General features: G+C 40.8%; 1 long non-coding RNA gene across 4 annotated transcripts in view; it reads left to right on the top strand.

Annotated features, from left to right (window-relative positions):
- The window catches only part of LOC108588085 (uncharacterized), a 40,412-nt gene that overhangs the window by 18,640 nt on the left and 2,429 nt on the right, over nt 1-19,343 (top strand). The window contains exon 2 of one of the 4 annotated variants that reach the window (XR_008476039.2): nt 6,811-6,922. The exons of 1 other annotated variant lie outside the window; for it this stretch is intronic. This is a non-coding gene — a long non-coding RNA (uncharacterized LOC108588085). Of the gene's footprint in view, nt 1-6,740; nt 6,923-12,243; nt 12,287-19,343 lie in introns of those variants that run through there. 2 more of the 4 variants (XR_013525829.1, XR_613313.5) reach the window with 2 other exon arrangements.

Genomic DNA, 19,343 nt, shown 5'->3' with positions numbered 1-19,343 from the left:
ATATAACACCCTTGCTCCTTCCTCACTTTTTATGAGTGGTAGTATCCATATACTCAATTCTGTATCATGGTTTCACTTAATATTATCTTGGATGAAATTCAACAAGAGAAAACAGGAAGTTTTTTTGTTTATGGTTACAAATTATTCTAGCTATGTGTGTACCATAATTTTAAAATACTTTAGTAAAGGGCATTTAATTATCTCTGCAGTACCACAGAATCTTGCTCATGCATAATTCACTTATGCATGAGTACAACTGAGGGTGAAAATCCTGGTGTAGAATTGCTGGTTCAAAGGGCATGTGCCTTTTCAACTTGATAGATACTGCCAAGTGTATCAATCAGGGCCCTCCAGAGAAACAGAACCAATAGGACACACACACACACACACACAGAGAGAGAGAGAGAGAGAGAGAGAGAGAGAGAGAGAGAGAGAGAGAGAGAGAGAATTGGCTGACACAATTGTGAGGGCTGATAAATCTGAAAACTGTAAGGCGGGCTGCCACGTTAGAAACTCAGGCAAGAGTTAATGTTGTATTCTCAAGTCTGACATTTGTAGGGCAGGCCATCAGGCTGGAACCCAGGAAAGGCTGAAGGTAAATTCCTTCTATTTCAGCCTGGAGGTAAATTCCTCCTACTCTGGGAACCCTGTCTTTGTTCTTAAGACCTTCAATTGATTGGCTAAGACCCATCCACATTATCAAGGGTAGCCTGCTTTCCTTAGAGTCAACTGCTTACAGATGTTAACCACATCTACAAAATATCTTCATGGCAATGCCTAGACTAGTGTTTAACCAGACAACTGCATACCCTTGCCTAGCCAAGTTGACACACACTATTACAAAGACTTTCTGAAGGACTCTCATGCACATATGCCTGTAACAAGAACTTCTGCCAAGAACTTCCTAAACTGCAGCTTGCTGCATGAGTCACAAGGACAGCTAGCAGGAAGCACAAGAGCACTTGCCTGACACACTGTCTTCATGAATGAACCGGTGTCAACTCCTGTGACGAGCCCCTGTAACCAACATTCTCTCTCTCTCTCTTTTTTTTTAATTTACCAAAAAAACATTTTATTCGAGGTCGTTCCAATTTTTTTTATTGCATTTTAGGTTTTGGGGTACATGTGAAGAACATGCAAGATAGTTGCATAGGTACACACGTGGCAGTGTGATTTGTTGCCTTCCTCCCCTTCACCTATATCTGGCATTTCTCCCCATGGTCTCTCTCCCCACCTCCCCATACCCCGCTGTCCCTCCCCTATTCCCCCCAACTGACCCCTGTGTGTAGTGCTCCCCTCCCTGTGTCCATGTGTTCTCATTGTTCAACACCCACCTATGAGTGAGAACATGCGGTATTTCATTTTCTGTTCTTGTGTCAGTTTGCTGAGATTGATGGTCTCCAGGTTCATCCATGTACTGTTCACACATGTCTAAACTTGGAAAATGATGTGTACCAACACAAATGATGTGTACCAGTCCCTTTTGCCTTTCAACACTTCCCCCTGCCTCAGCTTCTTTGGATGTGCCTGTAGTTCCCAAAGCCTGCATATCTCAGATTTGCAAATCTTTGGAGAGTTTCTTTCTGTTTGTTATTTACGCTGACAGGCCTAACCCTGGTCATGAGGACCATATGGCATGGATAGCAAAGGTGAGCAGGGCACACACATGCCAATTCACATTATTTCAATCCCTTTCAATCCACAGTCTCTTTCAGGTCAATGTTCCATTTTCAGATTTCTCCCCCACTGCCCCCCCCACTCCCCTTTCTTGTCTCTAAAATGGCATGTGGATACATTCAGAGTTAAGGAAATATTCAAGGGGCCTCATAGAGACAAGGAATTGAGAGATCTCTAATCCACATGAGTTGGGGGGCAGTCCTTCTGGGGCCTCCCTGGTTCCTGCTCCAGGTCTGGTGTCCTTTGAAGTGCACTGACTAGTTGTACCTGGTGGTGTTTGGTGTCACAATGGTACCCGTGGCTGAAGTCCTGCCATTTGCCCACAGTTTTGTAGTTCCTGACATCTCTCCAGCCCAGGCCTCAGGGAGCCCACTGGTTATCTCAGCATCTCTTTGCCCCTTCCCCGGAAACACACCAGTGTCTGGATCCAGAGCACACTCTGCTCAGAAGTGAGGGACTAGGGGCAGTATTTCAGGTTCATCCACCTGGCTTTCTTTGTATTGAAACCATCTTTGCAAAATTATAACTGAGGAAATTATGACAGTGAAAGAAATTAGACCTAACCAACTCCATCTTGCTTCTAATGATTAAGCTGTCCTAATTCATTCCTGGTCATAGGCCAAACTAACTTTGGGAAGAAATTCAGTTCATGGTTTGACTTTAAAACAAAATTGGTAACAGCCCTTTTCTGAAAAGACCCTCTTCTTGCCTGGGGATCAGTCTGCCTTTGCAGGACTAACAAATTAGCTACAAGATTAGAAATAACATTTTGGGGGTCATGAAGCCTCTAGATCCAAGATTCTGAACCTCCCCAAATTGCTTCTGGGGATAACATCACTATTGTAAAACCAAAGATCAGTGCTTGAGATATTTTGTAGACCCTGCACTTGATGGATCAGCTGACACCACCCAGACTGATAATATGGCTCAACCAGTTCTACCAACCCACCCAGGAGCAGAGGACAGCAAGAAAACTCACTTTGACTCCCTATAATTCCATCTCCAACCTGATCAATCAGCACCCCCCACTTCCCCTGTCTCTACTCTCCAAATTATCTTTAAAACTCGAATTTCTGAACGCTCGAGGAGACTAATTTCAGGAATAATAAAACTCTGGTCTTCTGCATGGCTAGCTTTGCATGAATTACTCTTTCTCTATTGCAATTCCCCCGTCTTGGTAAATTGGCTGTGTCTAGGCAGTGGGCAAGGTGAACTGATTGGGCAGTTACACCATCAGACAGGACATGATCTTTTCCTGGAGGCTCTCAGCTCCCTTAGGTTATACATGGTGAAGAAAACAACTAGCCCCAAGCTTTCCTCATATTTGTCTAGATGTGTCCATTGATTTTTCCCCTCTGGAAATTTGCCCTGGAGCAGGTTGCTGGATGAGTTGGCTCTTTTTGCTCCCCCATCTCTTTTCTTTTTGCCCCCTGCTCTGAGAATGAATAAAGTATGTCAGCTCTACCCTTCCCACATGACAGAGGTCTCCCTTACAGCATAGCCTGAGTTCTCCTTATTCTTGGCTTAATGATGAAGTCAGTAGGGTCTAAATCTTGATATAGTGATTGGAATTTAAAGAATATAGAAAACTATTTATCTCCCCAAAAAACACTTACATTGAGAGCTGTTTGGAGGTTCTGGGGGGGTGATCTAGTCATATACACAAAGACGGGTTCTCTTTTATCAGGGATGGTCATCCTTTTCAACCAAGTGTGCAGCCTCGGGAGGGATGCACGTGGAGTGGTGAGGGAGGAAGGGGACACCTGCCTAGCCAGCCAGGTCAGCCAAATCAACTCTGGGGATTAATGGGGTGACAGATGTCGCAACCATATCACCCTCACATTCCCCCCAAAACTCTTATCTATCTTGGTAATATCTTGCTAGAGATTCAAAAAACACTACTTATGTTATCAAAAACCCAACATCTCAGTCTCTCTTCTGGGAAGCAGTTAGTTATGAGGGCCCATAAAGAGGTTAATGCAATGGACTTGGTCCTTCCAGGAAGGAGTGCCCTTCCTGCTAGCGGCTTCTTTACTCAGGAGGGAAGAGGAGGCAGGGGGTGGAATATCACACCCTCTCTTTTGGCTATTCATGGACACTTCAGAGGTTTCTGTCTCCAGAAGTATTCTTTTCTGATATAGAAGTAGGGGCTGACTCTTAGCAACTTTGTACAACTGATTCTCCAAGCATCATCCCTCCCAATATGTGGAGAGTGTTATGTGAGGTGCAAAAGAAGGCTGGTTGCCACTGGGATTTATGGAGATTTTGAATGAGAGGCAACTTCTGAACTGTTTGAAATAAAAGAAACAAGTCAACACTATCCTACTTCTGTCTTATAAACAGGCCCTATCTTATGTCCATTTACATAGACCTGGGTTTCTTAACCTTGACACTGTAAACATTTTAATACAGATGGCTGTTATTGGAGCTGTCCTGTGCATTGTAAGATGTCCAGCAGCATCTCTGGCCTCTACCCGGAATGTTGCTATCACTCCCTCCTCGTTGAGACAACCAAAAATACCTCTAGACATTGCCAAATATCCTCTGGAGGACAAATCACCCCTGTTGAGATACACTAATTTAGACCTTGGCCTTATTTTGATGTTGCAATGCAATTTTGTGCTTTTAAGAAATGTGGAGCTATCGTAATGATTTCTGTTTGAAGTAGTGAAACTCATCATAAAACGCTAGTAACCAGTTTTAATATCTTGGCAGTTTCATTTGTGCATACCCATATTGATACTTAATATCATATTTTTTTACAAAAATGGTATTCTCTATTCTGTTTTGGATTCTGCTTTTATATTGAACAATATATTGTAGGCATCTTTCTATGTCGATAAATATATATCTACATCATAATTTTAAATGCATGCTATTTCATTCTATGAATATGTTGTAATTTTATTTTTTAAACTAGCCATTTATTTTCTTTATTGAGGTATGTGTTTTACATGCAGAAAACGCAATTTGATAAGTTTTTACAAGTATATGCACTCAAGTTACCATCACCCAAATCAAAATGTAGAAATTTGCAGCACCCAGAAGCTTCCCTTGTTTCTCTTTCCAGTTAATTCCACACGGTACTTTTCATTCAAAAAGATAACTACTATTTTAATTTTTTGATTTTATTGCTAAACAGTATTATTTTGTTTATTTTTTGTTTTTAATATCTTTATTAAGGTGTACTTGATTAAATAGTATTCTTTTGTATATGAATGTCATAATTTATCTATTCTCCTATGTTGAACATTTGGATTTTCATTTTTTTGCTTATTTTGAATAAAACTGCTATAAACCTTTCTCTTCTTCTTCTTCTTCTTCTTTTTTTTTCTGTCACCCCAGGCTGGAGAGCAGTGGCACAATCTCTGCTCACTGCAACCTCTGCCCCCACCCCCAACCCCCAGGTTCAAGCAATTCTCTTGCCTCAACCTCCTAAGTAGCTGGGATTACAGGTGCGTACCGCCATGCCCAGCTAATTTTTGTGTTTTTAGTGGAGGCGGGGTTTTACCATGTTGGCCTGGCTAGTCTTGAACTCCTGACCTCAGGTGATCCACCCACCTCAGTCTCTCAAAGTGCTGGGATTACAGGTGTGACTGGTGCCTGGTTTACTAATTTTATTTTTTAGAGTTGAATGAACCTTTTCTGGTAGCACAGTAATACCCCATGTAATTGTGGATGACTTGGGGTACCTCCAAGAAATTGTTCTCAACAGCAAGAAGCTTATTGAGATGAGTTCCAGGACAGGTCAGCTTCAGCCACTACCCCCAGGCATTCCACTGGGGCAGGGTAGTTAGTTATCTGCCCTCTGGAGCTTAGAGCCTGGATTTATGGTTTCTCTCTACTTCTACTCCTTTTATAGTGGTTACCTTTCTCTGACCCTGTTCACTGCAGTGTAGTACGTGGAGTCAGATGAGGCATAGAGCTACTCATTACGTTCCTCCAAGAAAATATCAGGGTATGAACTAGGTGGTGGAGGTAAATTACAGGTATGGTATCTCATTACATAGTTTAACAACAGTTCTTTCAAACATTCTCTGTTGTCACTGCCATAACCAGTCCAAAAGCCAATTTCTAGATTGTTTTGATTGCATTACCCAGTTTGAACTTTTTCTCTCTCAGACTCCTTGATTCCTGGAGATGTGGGACTTTTTGAATTCTGGGTCCCTGGTCTTCTGCTTCAGAATTGATTGGTGGGCTGGAAAGGTGTGAATCAAAAGGGTGGTAATTGGTGAGGTAGCCATACTTTCTATGAAAAATTCTCTTTTCTTTCTCTCCCTCATTATTGCCATCTCCTTTCACTCACAGCACTGAATAGTTCAATAAATATTGAAATGGGAACCCATAAAAACTGAGTTTGGGGCCGAGGTATGCCATTTATGAGTAGCTTTACCGGAAAAATTTAAGTCTCTGAGCCTCAGTTTTCTCATTGACAAGGTAAGGAGACTTTTTGCCTTTCTTACTCTATCAGGTTGTTGTGATGATCAGATAACACAATAAAGGTAATAGTCATGTGTAGCTTGATGTTTCACTAGAGGAAACTGTGATTCCATTTAAAAAGGCAGTTCCATACCAGGTGCTATGGCTCAAGCCTGTAATCCCAGCACTCTGGAGAATTGCTTGAAGCCAGGTGATCAAGGCCAGATTGGGCAATATAGTGAAACCCCATCTCTATAAAAAAACATTAGCCACGTATGCTGGTACATGCCTGTTGTACCAGCTACTTGGGAAGCTGAGGCAAGAGGATCGTTTGAGCCCAGGAGTTCGAGGCTCCAGTGAGCTGTGGTCATGTCATAGCACTCCAGCCTGGGTGACAGAGGGAGATCCTGTCTCTAAAAATAAATAAATGAATAATAATAAAATAAAAAGGCAGTTGTAAGGAGACAGAAATTGACTAAGAAGTGAAACACTTCCCAGAGGCAGGTGAGTTGAATATGACCAGGATTACCAAACCTGAGCAAGCTTGAGAATTTTTGGTTCCAGTAAGAAAATATTTTTATAAAAAGGGTCATATAAAATTTCCAGATAAAATACACATTGCATAAACACAGGACATACTTATACTAAAAAATCCTTCACTGTTTATCTGAAACTCAAATTTGACTGGGAATCTTGTATTTCCACTTGTTACAGCTGGCAAGCCTACAGAGGTGATCCTCATGAGCAATCTGCTTTTGAGACCGCTGACCCAGATCCTGAGTAGGGCCTGCCGTAAAGCCAGGGAAATGAGCTGACAGCCCACATGGTAAGATTTCAGATGCTTCAGGGAGATGATAGTGGTTTTTTGCTATGAGAATATAAAATCCTGCTTGGCCATCACCCCTAGGACTTGACATCTTACTCTTAGAATTTTTTTTTTTTTGAGACAGTTTTACTCTTGTTGCCCAGGCTAGAGTACAATGGCTTGATCTTGACTCACTGCAACCTCCGCCTCCTGGGTTCAAGCGATCCCCCTGCCTCAGCCTCCCAAGTAGCTTGGACTACATGGGCCCGCCACCACACCTGGCTAATTTTTTTTTTTATATTATTAATAGAGATGGGGTTTCACCATGTTGGCCAGGCTGGTCTAGAACCCCAGACCTCAGGTGATCACCCACCTCAGTCTCCCAAAGTACTAGGATTACAGGCCTGAGCCACTGGGCCTGGCCAACTCTTAGAATTTTAAACATTGTAAATACCAACTTCCAAGGCAGAGGTAGAAACTTCAGGTACATATCCATTATTTACGCTTTACTGTAGTTTAATGACTTGGAAATAAGTTTTCCAGAGTGGGCAGAGATTCTTAGGCCCTGGTTTCTGTAGAGAGGGGAGGATGGTGGCCTGACTGGTAAGTCCCAGCGTCTCAAAGCAGAGACTGGGAAATGCTAAAAACACGCTTTGCCTTCTTCCCAGGCTTTTCTGTCTGTGCAACCCCACCTGGCTTCATGTCAGACCCAGGGCAAGCCTGAGAAACAGGTGGGGCTGTCTGTGCAACCTCTGTCTGTTCAGATGAAAGAGAAGTGTCTGGAGTGGTCCTGGGCGAGCAGTGACTTTAGCATTCTAGTACAAGCTGGTGATCATGATGGAGGACAAAAAAACAGCTCTGATTTTCTTGTTGCTCCAGTTCAGTGCTGTCTGATAGAACTTTCTTTTCTTTTTTTTTTTTTGAGTAAAGGAGAGGGAGAAAGAGGAAGAGAAACAGGGAGGGTGAACGGAAATATTGCTTTATTCTGAAAAAAAAATGGGTATTAATAATGGCCAATCAATGTTTCATTTAAACCTATGAGTAGGTGTGATGTGGTATTGACAAGAATGTATATTTTGTGTATTTGAAGTGGAGAGCTCTATAAATATTTATTAAGTTTACTTGTTCTGGATCTGAGTTTGAGTCCTTGATATCCTTATTAATTTTCTGTCTCATTGAATCTAAGTCTCTATATATCTGGGTGTTAGGATCGTTAGCTTTGTTGTTGCATTGATCCTTTTACCACTATATCTTTGTTGCTTTAAAATCTATTTTATCCGATTCGAGAATTGCAACTCCTGCTTTTTATTTATTAATTTATTTATTTTTGCTCTCCATTTGGTTGGTAAATCTTTCTCCATCCCTTTGTTTTGAGTCTTTGTGTATCCTTGCATGTGAAACAGGTCTGGATGTAACATGCTGTTGGGTTTTGGCTGTGTCTTTTGATTGGGGGATTTAGTTTATTTAAATTTAGGGTTACTGCCATTTGATGATAACTGGCTGTTTTATCCATTCATTGATGTAAATTCTTCTTTATGTTGGTGCTCTTTACTTTTTGGTATATTTTTAGAAAGGCTAATACTGGTTGTTTCTTTCTGTGTGTAATGCTTCTTTCAGAAGCTCTTGTAAAGCAGGCTTGGTGGTAATAAAATCTCTGAGTACTTGCTTTTCATAAAAGATTTTATTTTTCCTTCAGTTGTGAAGCTTAGTTTGGCTGGATATGAAATTCTGGGCTGAAAGTTCTGTTCTTTAAGGATGTTGAATATTGGCCCCCACTCTCTTCTGGCTTGTAGAGTTTCTGCTGAGAGATCTGCTGTAAGTCTGATAGGCTTGCCTTTGTGGGTAACCTGACTTTTCTCTCTGGCTGCCCTTAGTATTTTCTCCTTCGTTTCAACCCTGGTGAATCTAACCTAAGTGAATCTAACCTGGTGAATCTAACATAATTATGTGCCTTGGGGTTGCTCTTCTTGCAGAATATCTTTGTGGTGTTCTCTGTATTACCTGGGATTGAATATTGACCTGCTTTGCTAGTTTAGGAAAATTTTCCTGAATAATATCCTGAAGAGTATTTTCCAGCTTGGATTCATTCTCTCCATCGCATTCAGGTACACCTATCAAACGTAAATTTGGTCTTTTCACATAGTCCCACATTTCTTGTAGACTTTGCTTATTCCTTTTTATCCTTTTTTCTCTAATCTTGTCATCTTGTTTTATTTCATTAAGTTGGACTTTGACCTCTGATATCCTTTCTTCTGCTTGAACAATTCGAGTGTTTAAACCTGTGCATACTTCTCGGAGTTCCTGTATTGTATTCTTCAGTTCCATTAATTCACTTATATTCCTCTCTAAGTTGTCTATTCTCAATAGGATTTCATCAAACCTTTTTTCAAAGTTCTTAGTTTCTTTATGTTGGGCTACAACATGTTCTTTTAACTCACAGAAGTTTCTTATTATCCATTCCTTGAAGCGTGATTCTGTTATTGGGATGTGCTCGTTCTCCATCAAGCCTTGTTCCATAGTTGATGTGGAACTGTGATCATCTTTAGAGGGAGAGGTGTTCTAATTTTGAGTATTCTCAGCCTTTTTACACTGGTTTCTTCCCATCATTGTAAATTTATCCTCCTGATGTCTTTGAAATTGCCAACTTTCAGATTAGGTCTCTTGAGTGGACGTCCAAGTTATTAGTTCCCAGGGCTAGAACAGCGACGTTAAGACTGATGGTGCTTTTCTGCCCAGGATTCTCCTGTCTGGCTTCCTTCTGGTGTCCGAAATAGGCCACTCTGCCTTCCCGAGGCTCCAAACCTCGGTCAGAAGGGGAACCAGTCTTGTTTACTCTGCACCGAGAGCTGCCGCGCAGAGGTGCCATCACAGCTGCTGCGCCGGCCTCAGGAGTCCTGCTGGCGACCCGTGTGACTCCTCCACTGGGGATCTTCTGCTCCGTGAGCGACCTGAATTTGTCTGAAAGTGTGGCGTTCTCTAGTTCTCTGCGCTTTAACTGAGAGCTGCAATCCCAAGATGTTAGCAATCGGCCATCTTGGATCCTTCCCTGAGGCTGGGTAATTTGTCTGATAGAACTTTCTGCAATGATGGAAATGTTCTGTATTGTCCATTATAGTAGCCACTCATCACATGTGACTACTGAACATCAGAAATGTGCCTAGTGTAACTGAAGAATTGAATTTTTAGTTTTATTTACATTGAATAAAAATGTAAATTTAAATAGTTGCATGTGGCCTATGGCTACCATATTGGACATGTGCTTTATGGGCCAAGGTCAAGTCCATACTGGAGCCACTCACTGGCTGGTAATTTATGGGCTGCAGAGACATATTTAGTTTGTACAGTTAGAAAAACAAATCTCATTTAGATGCTGATGTTTAATAATTGAGAGATTTCAAATGAAAACATGAATTTCTGTTTTCTTTTGAAAATAATAGGCTACCTGGCAATGCCAGGCTAGCAATACTTTGGTGCCTCCATTAACTTGAGCTTGCCAGTGGTTATTTTGCTTTTGTTTTGCTTTGTATTCTGTTTTCCTGATTTATCTTACCTGCCTGGCTGCCACAGGCATTCGATTTGAAAAAAATTCCATTTCATCTTTATGAAAAGACTAAGCTCCTAACTTTGCTTTAGGAATTTGGACCTTAGGAGGTGTCTGAGATAGATATCAATTAGAAGGTGCTTCTCTCAGACTGACTAAAAAAAGGCCAAGTACAGGAAGGCAGAGGCTTCAAACTATGTGAGCAGGCTTGCATGCTGGATCCATCACATTCTAAATGGACAACTTTGGGCAAGTCCCCTCCCCTCTCAGAAACTCAGTTTCTCCATCTGTAGCATCAAACCTGTAATGGTAGGGACCTTGCATTGCTGTTATGCGGCCCTAATGAAATGAGGTGTATAAAGTGCTCAAGGTCTATGCTCTGTAGTAAACTTAAAATTCAGAAAGTAACTTATTTACATATATATTTAAAGACAGAGCCTCACTCTACTGCCTGGGCTGGAGTACAGCAGCATGATACTGGCTCACTGCAGCCTCTACTTCCTGTTCTCAAGCCATCCTCTCATGTCAGCCTCCTGAGTAGCTGGGACTACAGGTGTATGCCACCACGCTTGGCTGATGTTTGGATTTTAGTACAGATAGGGGTTCACCATGCTGTCCAGGCTGGTCTTGAACTCCTAGGCTCAAGTAATCCACCCTCCTTGGTCTCCCAAAGTGCTGTGATTGCAAGCATAAGCCATTGTGCCTGGCCCATTAATAATTTTTATATTTAGACAAGAATGTCACTTTTGGAAAGAAACTGGTAAGAACCAAACAGTGTAAAGAAAACACGCTTTTAAAAAATAGATTGAAAATAAATTGCTGCAGCCTATACACAAGGAATAAAAGATTGTTTTTATATGATTTCTGGGTTAATCTCATTGGTCACAATCTAATAAACCATGTAGAAATAGATTGCATTTTGAGCTTGTCAAGATGATGTTTGCTGCTTAGCGGCATTCTTAATTTGGAATTGGAAAGGAACCAGAAATGGCAAAAGAAATCAAATTCAGAGGGTGCATAAAGCACCAAGAGCCTTGAAAAATAGGGCAATGAATGTAAATGTGAGCACAACCAAAGGATTAGGAAGGAAGAAACGAAAATGTTCTTGCTGAAAGATACTACAAAGCAAAGCAAGAGGAAAGAAGGTGTCCTAGTGGGTCAGGTGCAGTGGCTCATCCCTGTAATCCCAGCACTTTGGGAGGCTGAGGTAGGTGGATCAGGCAGGCAGATTATTTGAGGTCAGGAGTTTGAGACTGGCCTGCCCAACATGGTGAAACCCTGTCTCTACTAAAAGTACAAAAATAAGCTGGGCGTGGTGGCAGGTGCCTGTAATCCCAGCTACTCTGGAGGCTGAGGCAGGAGAATTGCTTGAACCCAGGAAGTGGAGGTTGCAGTGAGCCACGATCACGCCACTGCACTCCAGCCTGGACGACAGAGTGAGACCCTGTCTGAAAAAAAAAAAAAAAAATGATGTTCCAGTAGAAGTGCAAAAACCAGGGGCAACCCCAAACTACTGCCAAAATCTCATGTAGAAAAGAAAGACTCCTCTCTAGCCTGTGTCTAAGTCATTAGAAAGAGTGGTAGCCAGCAGAATTGTTCAGACTTTTAATGTTATCAATTTTCGGAAAATGACAGGAATTTAAACTTGATTATAGCCATTTGACTCTAATCCTCTTAGGATATTTGATTATGAGAAAAGTGCTTAGAAAACAAACATTTGAGTGTGTGATTAAATGCGGGGTGGGAGGAGCAGTAGTCAGGGCTGAGCATTTAAAGAGCTCCCATCCAGCTGGGGAGAGATAGGAGAGAGCAGAGGCTCATCTGTGAGAGATAGACACTGACTGGTGAGTTTGGTTTTGAACAATCTTTACTTTTTAATAATTCAATTTCTTTCATTTTGAAATAGTGTTTGAAAGATAAATAGACAAGAGTTCATTTCTGACAAAGGGATAAGGAGCCAGCATGTTTAAAGGCTCTGAGACTTAAAATAGTGAAAGAAGATGGGGAAAATTTTATTCTCCAGAATGTGGTGCACAGACAGAGTTGATGGTATGACTTACATTAGTAGCAAAGTCAGGTGTAAGAATTTCAGGACATTGGAAAGGAGAGAACATGAATGGAAAACTGAACATGATGGTGAAATTGTATGGTATGTGATGGAATTTCTGTGCAACCTCTAGTAATCTCACTAGGTTTAAGAATTACTTGTGCTCCTAGAACTACAGTAACTGAAAAAAAATTATTTGTGCATTATCCTTAGCAAACTAATGCAGGAACAGAAAATCAAATACTGCATGTTCTCGCTTATGAGTGGGAGCTAAATGATGAGAACACATGGACATAAAGAGGGGACACTGGGGTCTACTTGAGGATGAAGGGCAGGAGGAGGGAGAGAATCAGAAAAAATAACCATTGGTTACAAAGTTAGTACCTGGGTGACAAAATAATCTATACCACAAACCCCTCTGACATGAATTTACCTGGGTAATCAACCTGTACATGTACCCTGAACCTAAAATAACAATTTAAAAACTAAAAATAAAAGAATTATTTGTGGATACCAGTCCTGGGAGAGCTTTGGCAAGGATCAGTGGCAAGAGAGTGGACAGGGAGAACCACTGCTGTTGACATGCCATTTTTGTACAAATTTTTAAGAGACACCTCTTTGGGACACAGTGGTACCTTTGGGTGAAAAACAGGCATTGTCTCCCCATGGCAGGTGCATAGCTTTGAGGGTAGAGTGCTGGTAGATTGCAAACTGTGTACCACAGAAGGTCTTCTAGCCAGAGAGTCTGTACAACTCAGTGTGGCAGCTCCAACCATGAGGAAGTATGTGTGGAAATTTACAGGACACATGGAGGAGGGTTTTGACCGTCATAGGTCATAGAAATAGGATTTAGGCCAAGATCACCTAATCCCTAAAAGATTTGGGGATTATAATGTGTGTGTGTGTGTGTGTGTGTGTGTGTGTGTGTGTGTGTAGTTTGCTCAGGAAACTGAGTAGGTTAGTATTTTTGGAAACTATATTTTTAAAGAGGTGTATTATTTTTCTGGGGCTACCAGGGCAAATTACCACAGTTGGATAGTTTAAAACAGGAATTTATTCTCTCATGTTTCTGGAGGCCAGAATTCCAGAAGTCTCAAATCAAGGTGTGTGCAGGTTGGTTCCCTCTGGTGGCTATGAGGGAGTACCCAGCCCAGGCCTCTCTTCTCATTTCTGGTGGCTGCTGGCAGTCCTTGGCACTGCTGGGCTTGTGGTGCATCATTCAGTCTCTGCCTCTGTCTTCACACTGCCTTCTCTGATATAAAGACAGTTGACATTGGATATGGGGCTACTCTAAATTGCAGATTACATCTCTAAAGACCTTTTTTCTTTTCAAATTAAGTAATATCCACAAGTTCAAGGCGAACATATTTTTGGGGAGGCTGCCATTTAACCCACTATAAGAGGAGTCATGGTAAGACATTAGGCAGAAGTCTCCTAGCTGATATCAGCCAATTGCTGAATTTCTTATTTATATCAGTTTATGGTTCACTGTTATTCAAGTATTTGTCACTTACTTGGTGTCTATTTTAGCCTAGGCAGACTTTCATTTCATAATTGTGTGGCTTGGGTTTATTCTTACCAGATGATTGTCTTAATCAGAAAAGCATAGTTCTCATGAACACACTTCTTATTTCTTTTTTTCTTATTTATTTATTTGAGACAAATTCCCTCCCTGCCATCTAGGTTGGAGTGCAATGGCACAATCTTGGTTCACTGAAACCTCTGCTTCCCTGGTTCAAGCAATTCTTCTGTTTCAGCCTCCCAAGTAGCTGGGATTACAGGTGGTGCCACCACGCTGAGCTACTTTTTTGTAATTTTAGTAGAGATGGGGATTCCACCATGTTGTCCAGGCTGGTCTTGAATTCCTGACCTCAGGTGATCTGCCCACCTTGGCTTCCCAAAGTGCTGGGATTACAGGCGTGCGCCACCACACTCAGCTGCACTTCCTATTTCTGAAAGATGAAAAGTCCCTGACTACAGTCTTTGAGTTTTAGCCTAAATTTTCTATTTGCTGGAAATTGTTTTAAATTGTCGATATCTTAGAGCATCATTTTCTCACTTATTAGTCTTTGCAGAGTGATTTCCACTGATGTATGAAAACCTTCATGCAATCGACAAAGGATCACATGGAAGGATATGTGTATAAATATATATCCTACTGTAACCTTTCTCATCCAAGGTACATCAGATACCGTATGTTTTACTGAAACACAGAGTGCCAAGAGAATAGGCCATACATATATATATATATATGGGTTGAAGAATGCTCGTTGTCACATACTCTAATACCCATGGGTTTTAAAATTAGCATTAAGTCAGGTGAGGTGGCACATGCCTGTAATCCCAGCTACTTGGGAGGCTGAAGAGGGAGGATTGCTTGAGGTCATGAGTTTGAGACCAGCCTGGGCCACATAGTAAGACCACATCTCTAAAAATAAATAAATGAGAATTTTAAAAAAGTTCTTTTTCTGAAATGGGGTTGGTTACAAAATGAAACAAATTGTTCTTTCATGGAATTAAAGAATGACAGAACTGAAAGGACTGTAGATTAACCAGCTCACACATTTTACAGACAAGGAAACTGATGCACAGAGAGGCTGACATATCAAAGGTCACATAGCCAGAGAGTGAAGGAGAGAGCATTAAAGTCTAGTGCTTCCTCCATTCACCTCTATTGCTTAAATTTGCAACAATTGTGAAAATCAAGTACATAGATAGAAGCCCTGATGAAATGAAAGTTGGCATTCCTGTTTCCTAATGGCGCACCTAGAATGAGAAACCTGGCCTCATCCTTTTTCATTCACTTATTCCAAAACCTGAGGATGACCTCTCTCCCCCATTGCTGTCACCATTTTACATTTTTCTAATTTTCTTCTCAGAACTATCTAATGTTTTACTTTTCCTTCCATGGAATGAGAAGAAATAGAAAATTCAGACTCTGGGAGGGAAACAGGAAGAAAGGTGGAAAGAAATAAAGGGAAGAGAGAAAAATATAATTTCTCCTTCCCAGCTATTTTTTCTATTTTCAGGTGTCAATATTATTCTAGTGTTTTTGTTTTGTTTTGTTTATTATTATTATTATTTTTAGATGGTGTCTTGCTCATCTCCCAGGCTGGAGTGCAATGGCATGATCTGGGCTCACTGCAACCTCTGCCTCTCGGGTTCAAGCAATTATTCTGCCTCAGGCTTGTGAGTAGCTGGGACTACAGGCACTCACCACCATGCCTGGCCAATTTTTACATTTTTAGTAAAGATGGGAGTTCACCATGTTGGTTAGGCTGGTCTTGAACTCCTGGTCTCAAGTGATCTGCCTGCCTCGGCCTCCCAAAGTCCTGGGATTATAGGTGTGAGCTACCTTGTCTATCCCTAGTGCTGTGTTTTTAAAAATTAGAAAGAAACGAAATGCCTATCAACAACAAAGTCATTAAATAAGTAGTTCTCAATATTTGGTGTGTTTCAGAGTCTCCTCTAAACACTCCTATTTTTTAATTTTAATTTTTATATTTTATTTATTTTTATTTGTTCCATTGGTTAGAAGACACTCCTAAATATATGAATGTTTGAGCCTCATGCCAGACCTTCTGCACAAGCTGGACATTGGCAAGAGGAGAATGACCAAACTTCATAGGTGATCATAATGCAGACTGAAGTCTGCTAAGTACACACCAAATTATATTATGATAAATTCATGCAAAGGAATACTATGCAGCCACCAAAAGGATAATGTAGATCTATATGAATTGACATTGGTGAATGTCCATAATATGTTGAGTGAAAAGGTCAAGTGAAAGAATTATAATTTTAAGATTATTTCATTTATTTTGTAATATATATCATATAACATATACCTGCAATTATAGCATATTGTGAAAATGTGTGTATGTATGTATAATATCAGAAAGAATATGGAGCCAGTGTTCTACAGTGGTGTTAGGGACTTCCATTTTCCGCCCACTATAGCTCCAGTTTTGAATTTTTATATTGAATCAATTATGAAGCATGCATAACGTATCGAGGGGGAGTGTTAAAATAAGAAACAGCCTAGGAGCTTCTGTCCTTAAATGACAAGGTCAGGGAAGCTTCTGATGAGGATTAAATTAATTAACACTTTAAATAATTTACCACTGTAAAAATGTTTTATTCATCTTCTCCTTGAGCTTACTCTTTTCAACCATTCTAAATTACAGATAGCGCATGTTTAACTTATCTTGTAAATTAACTTCTTCATCTAGAACAGGAAAGAAAACAAAATTTACTGCCTACCTGTTTTGTGGCAAAAGCCACAACTTGTAGTGAGGTTAGTTCACTAGCTTTCGTAAGAGAAAGAATAAAATGATCACTTTCTGGAGAGATACGCTGTTTGCATCACAGGCACTCCTGAAATATATTACTACATACTAACACTGGAGTATCTTGGAACATGAGTGAATATTTTTTTTTCCTGCCTCAGGTTTATTTGTACAAATAGCACAGGAGGACCCCAGCCCCATGCAGATGGCAGTCCCGGGGGAGTCGCACCAGTCCTTCTGGCCTCATGTTGGCAGACAGAGATATCTACTCTGAAGCCTTTGTAGGGGCCTGGGCACCTTTGAGAGCCTGAGCTGGAACTGAAGCTGGAGCTGCAGCCTGGGTCTTGGCCTTGACCTTTGGCGGGCAGAGCCTGAGCCCCTTGGCAATGCGTGCACTAGCACGCTTCCCAAGCTTGTGGTGGGCAATGTAGGCAAGTCGATCGAGCTTGTGGCTGACACTCTGGGATCTTGGGCTTAACCTCCTTGGGCTTTACGAGGGCCTTGATGGCCTCGGCATGTGCACTCATGGCCTTGGCATTGTTGGCCTGCATCTTCTTTAGGCCCTTCTTGTTGTGCTTCTTGGCAAAGCGCATGTTCCTCAGGAACTTGGGGGCCACCCCCTTGAGAGATTCGTATCTTTGTGATTGGGGTTTCTTGATACCACTTCTGTGCCATTTTCGGGACTGGTTGTGTGTGGTGTGGTTCTTGGACTTGGCCATGTCTGCACCTAAGCCGCGGTTCCCGAGGTACCTTGGACCGGAAGAGTGAGTGAATATTTTATTGGAGAGGGAGAATAGGTTCAGTTTTTCTACATGGCATTAAATGTAAAAAAAACCAAACAAAACAGACAGACACTTAAAAATCAATTTACCTTTTCTCACAGATGGGACATGGTTAATAATTTTGAGTCCCTGAGTGAAAAGTTTGGAAAAAGTTGTCTATAATTTTATTTGCAAGGTAAATAATTTCCCAGACACTCTGCAGTGTGGTCACTCCCATGAAAGGAGAAAAAGGACAGAATAGTAGAGGTAATGTATGTTTCTCTGTGTTGTTTCCTTCTGCCTGATTTGGCATTATATTGTGTCTGTGATTTTTAAAAAAAATTATAAATTAGGTAAAATTCTTTTGGTAGGTAGATGGAATATTAATATGATTATATCAATAAATATTTAACTTCGTATGCCTATGTACATTGCTCTACATATATCTCTCAAACTGTAAATTACTCATTAACCATGTGAGTCTTTTCATTTTCCTAAGACTCTGAACCACTTCCTCTGGTTGGTGGTTGTATGTATTGTACAAATGAGCCTATTGTATGTAGGTTGTTTAACTTTAATATGAAAAAAACACTTCCATGGCCATTGCTAGCATCCTTAAACCAACTGGTTAATTCACAAGTATGTATTGTTGATGAGGAGAGAGCAAAACCCTACATATGGTAATCTTCTAAAAATGCAACCCATCATTACTTTTAGAAAAACAAGCCCAAATACCTGACAGTGTATCAGAGATTTCATATATTTGGAAAATGGTATGACAAACGTTGTACTAAAAATAGATGCAGATCTTTGATATGAGAAAGATCTTGGCTGGGCGTGGTGGCGCATGCTGGTAATCTCAGCATTTTGGAAGGCTGAGGCAGGAGGATCACCTGAGGTCAGGAATTCGAGATCAGCCTGGCCAACATGGTGAAACACCATCTCTACTAAAAATACAAAAAAGTTTAGCTGGGTGTGTGATGGCGCATTCCTGTAATCCCAGCTTCTCAGGAGGCTGAGGCAGGAGAATCGCTTGAACCTAGGAGGCAAAGGTAGCAGTGAGCTGAGGTCATGCTGGCCTGGGCGACAGAGTGACACTCTGTCTCAAAAAAAAAAAGAAAGAAAAATCTCATATTCTTTCATAAAAAGATATTGGTTTTGCCTAACCAGTTCTATCATTTCTAGATATCTTGAAGTCCTCTTCAGATTTGTAACTAATTATAAAATTATTATTATTATAGGTACTTGATGTTTTCACATTTATTGCAAAACTTACAAGACTAATTTTTCACATTCAGTTTTTGCTATTGTCATTAATGTTGGTTTTGTGGAAATTGGAGATAACAAAAAAGGGTTAAAATCCTGGATTTATTGGGATCAAAGACAGTGTGATGGTTAGCCTCTTCTGAATCATAAAGCACTGACTATTAACTTTCACAATAATATTAAACCTCTTACCCCTGCTAATATATGTGCAAAAGAAGCAATGCAAAATACTTGAGCTCAGAGCTTTAGGTATTTCTCCATATGGATTCTTAGACATTTGTGGAAACAGCTGAGTCATATCTGTCCTTGAATGCATTTGTTTGGTTCTGCCTTAATTCTGTATATATCACACGGCTCCCCCGGCATGCTCAAAGCACCAGCTATTTAGACTCAGTCTTTTCCTAATACTGGCCGAACCTCCAACCTCAGATATGGTGAAAATCTGCATCTCTCTTCTACTGCTGAAGACTTTCTAGGGGCTTATGTTTTCTGAAGTCAGGTTCTGTCCCAATTTCTGGTTGAGGATGAAATTTCTTTC

The sequence above is a fragment of the Callithrix jacchus genome, chromosome 13 (genome assembly GCF_049354715.1).
Source record: "Callithrix jacchus isolate 240 chromosome 13, calJac240_pri, whole genome shotgun sequence".
Taxonomy (NCBI): Eukaryota; Metazoa; Chordata; class Mammalia; order Primates; family Cebidae; genus Callithrix; species Callithrix jacchus.
Note: the sequence above shows the minus strand (reverse complement) of the source record. Positions and strands in the feature narration are given on the sequence as shown.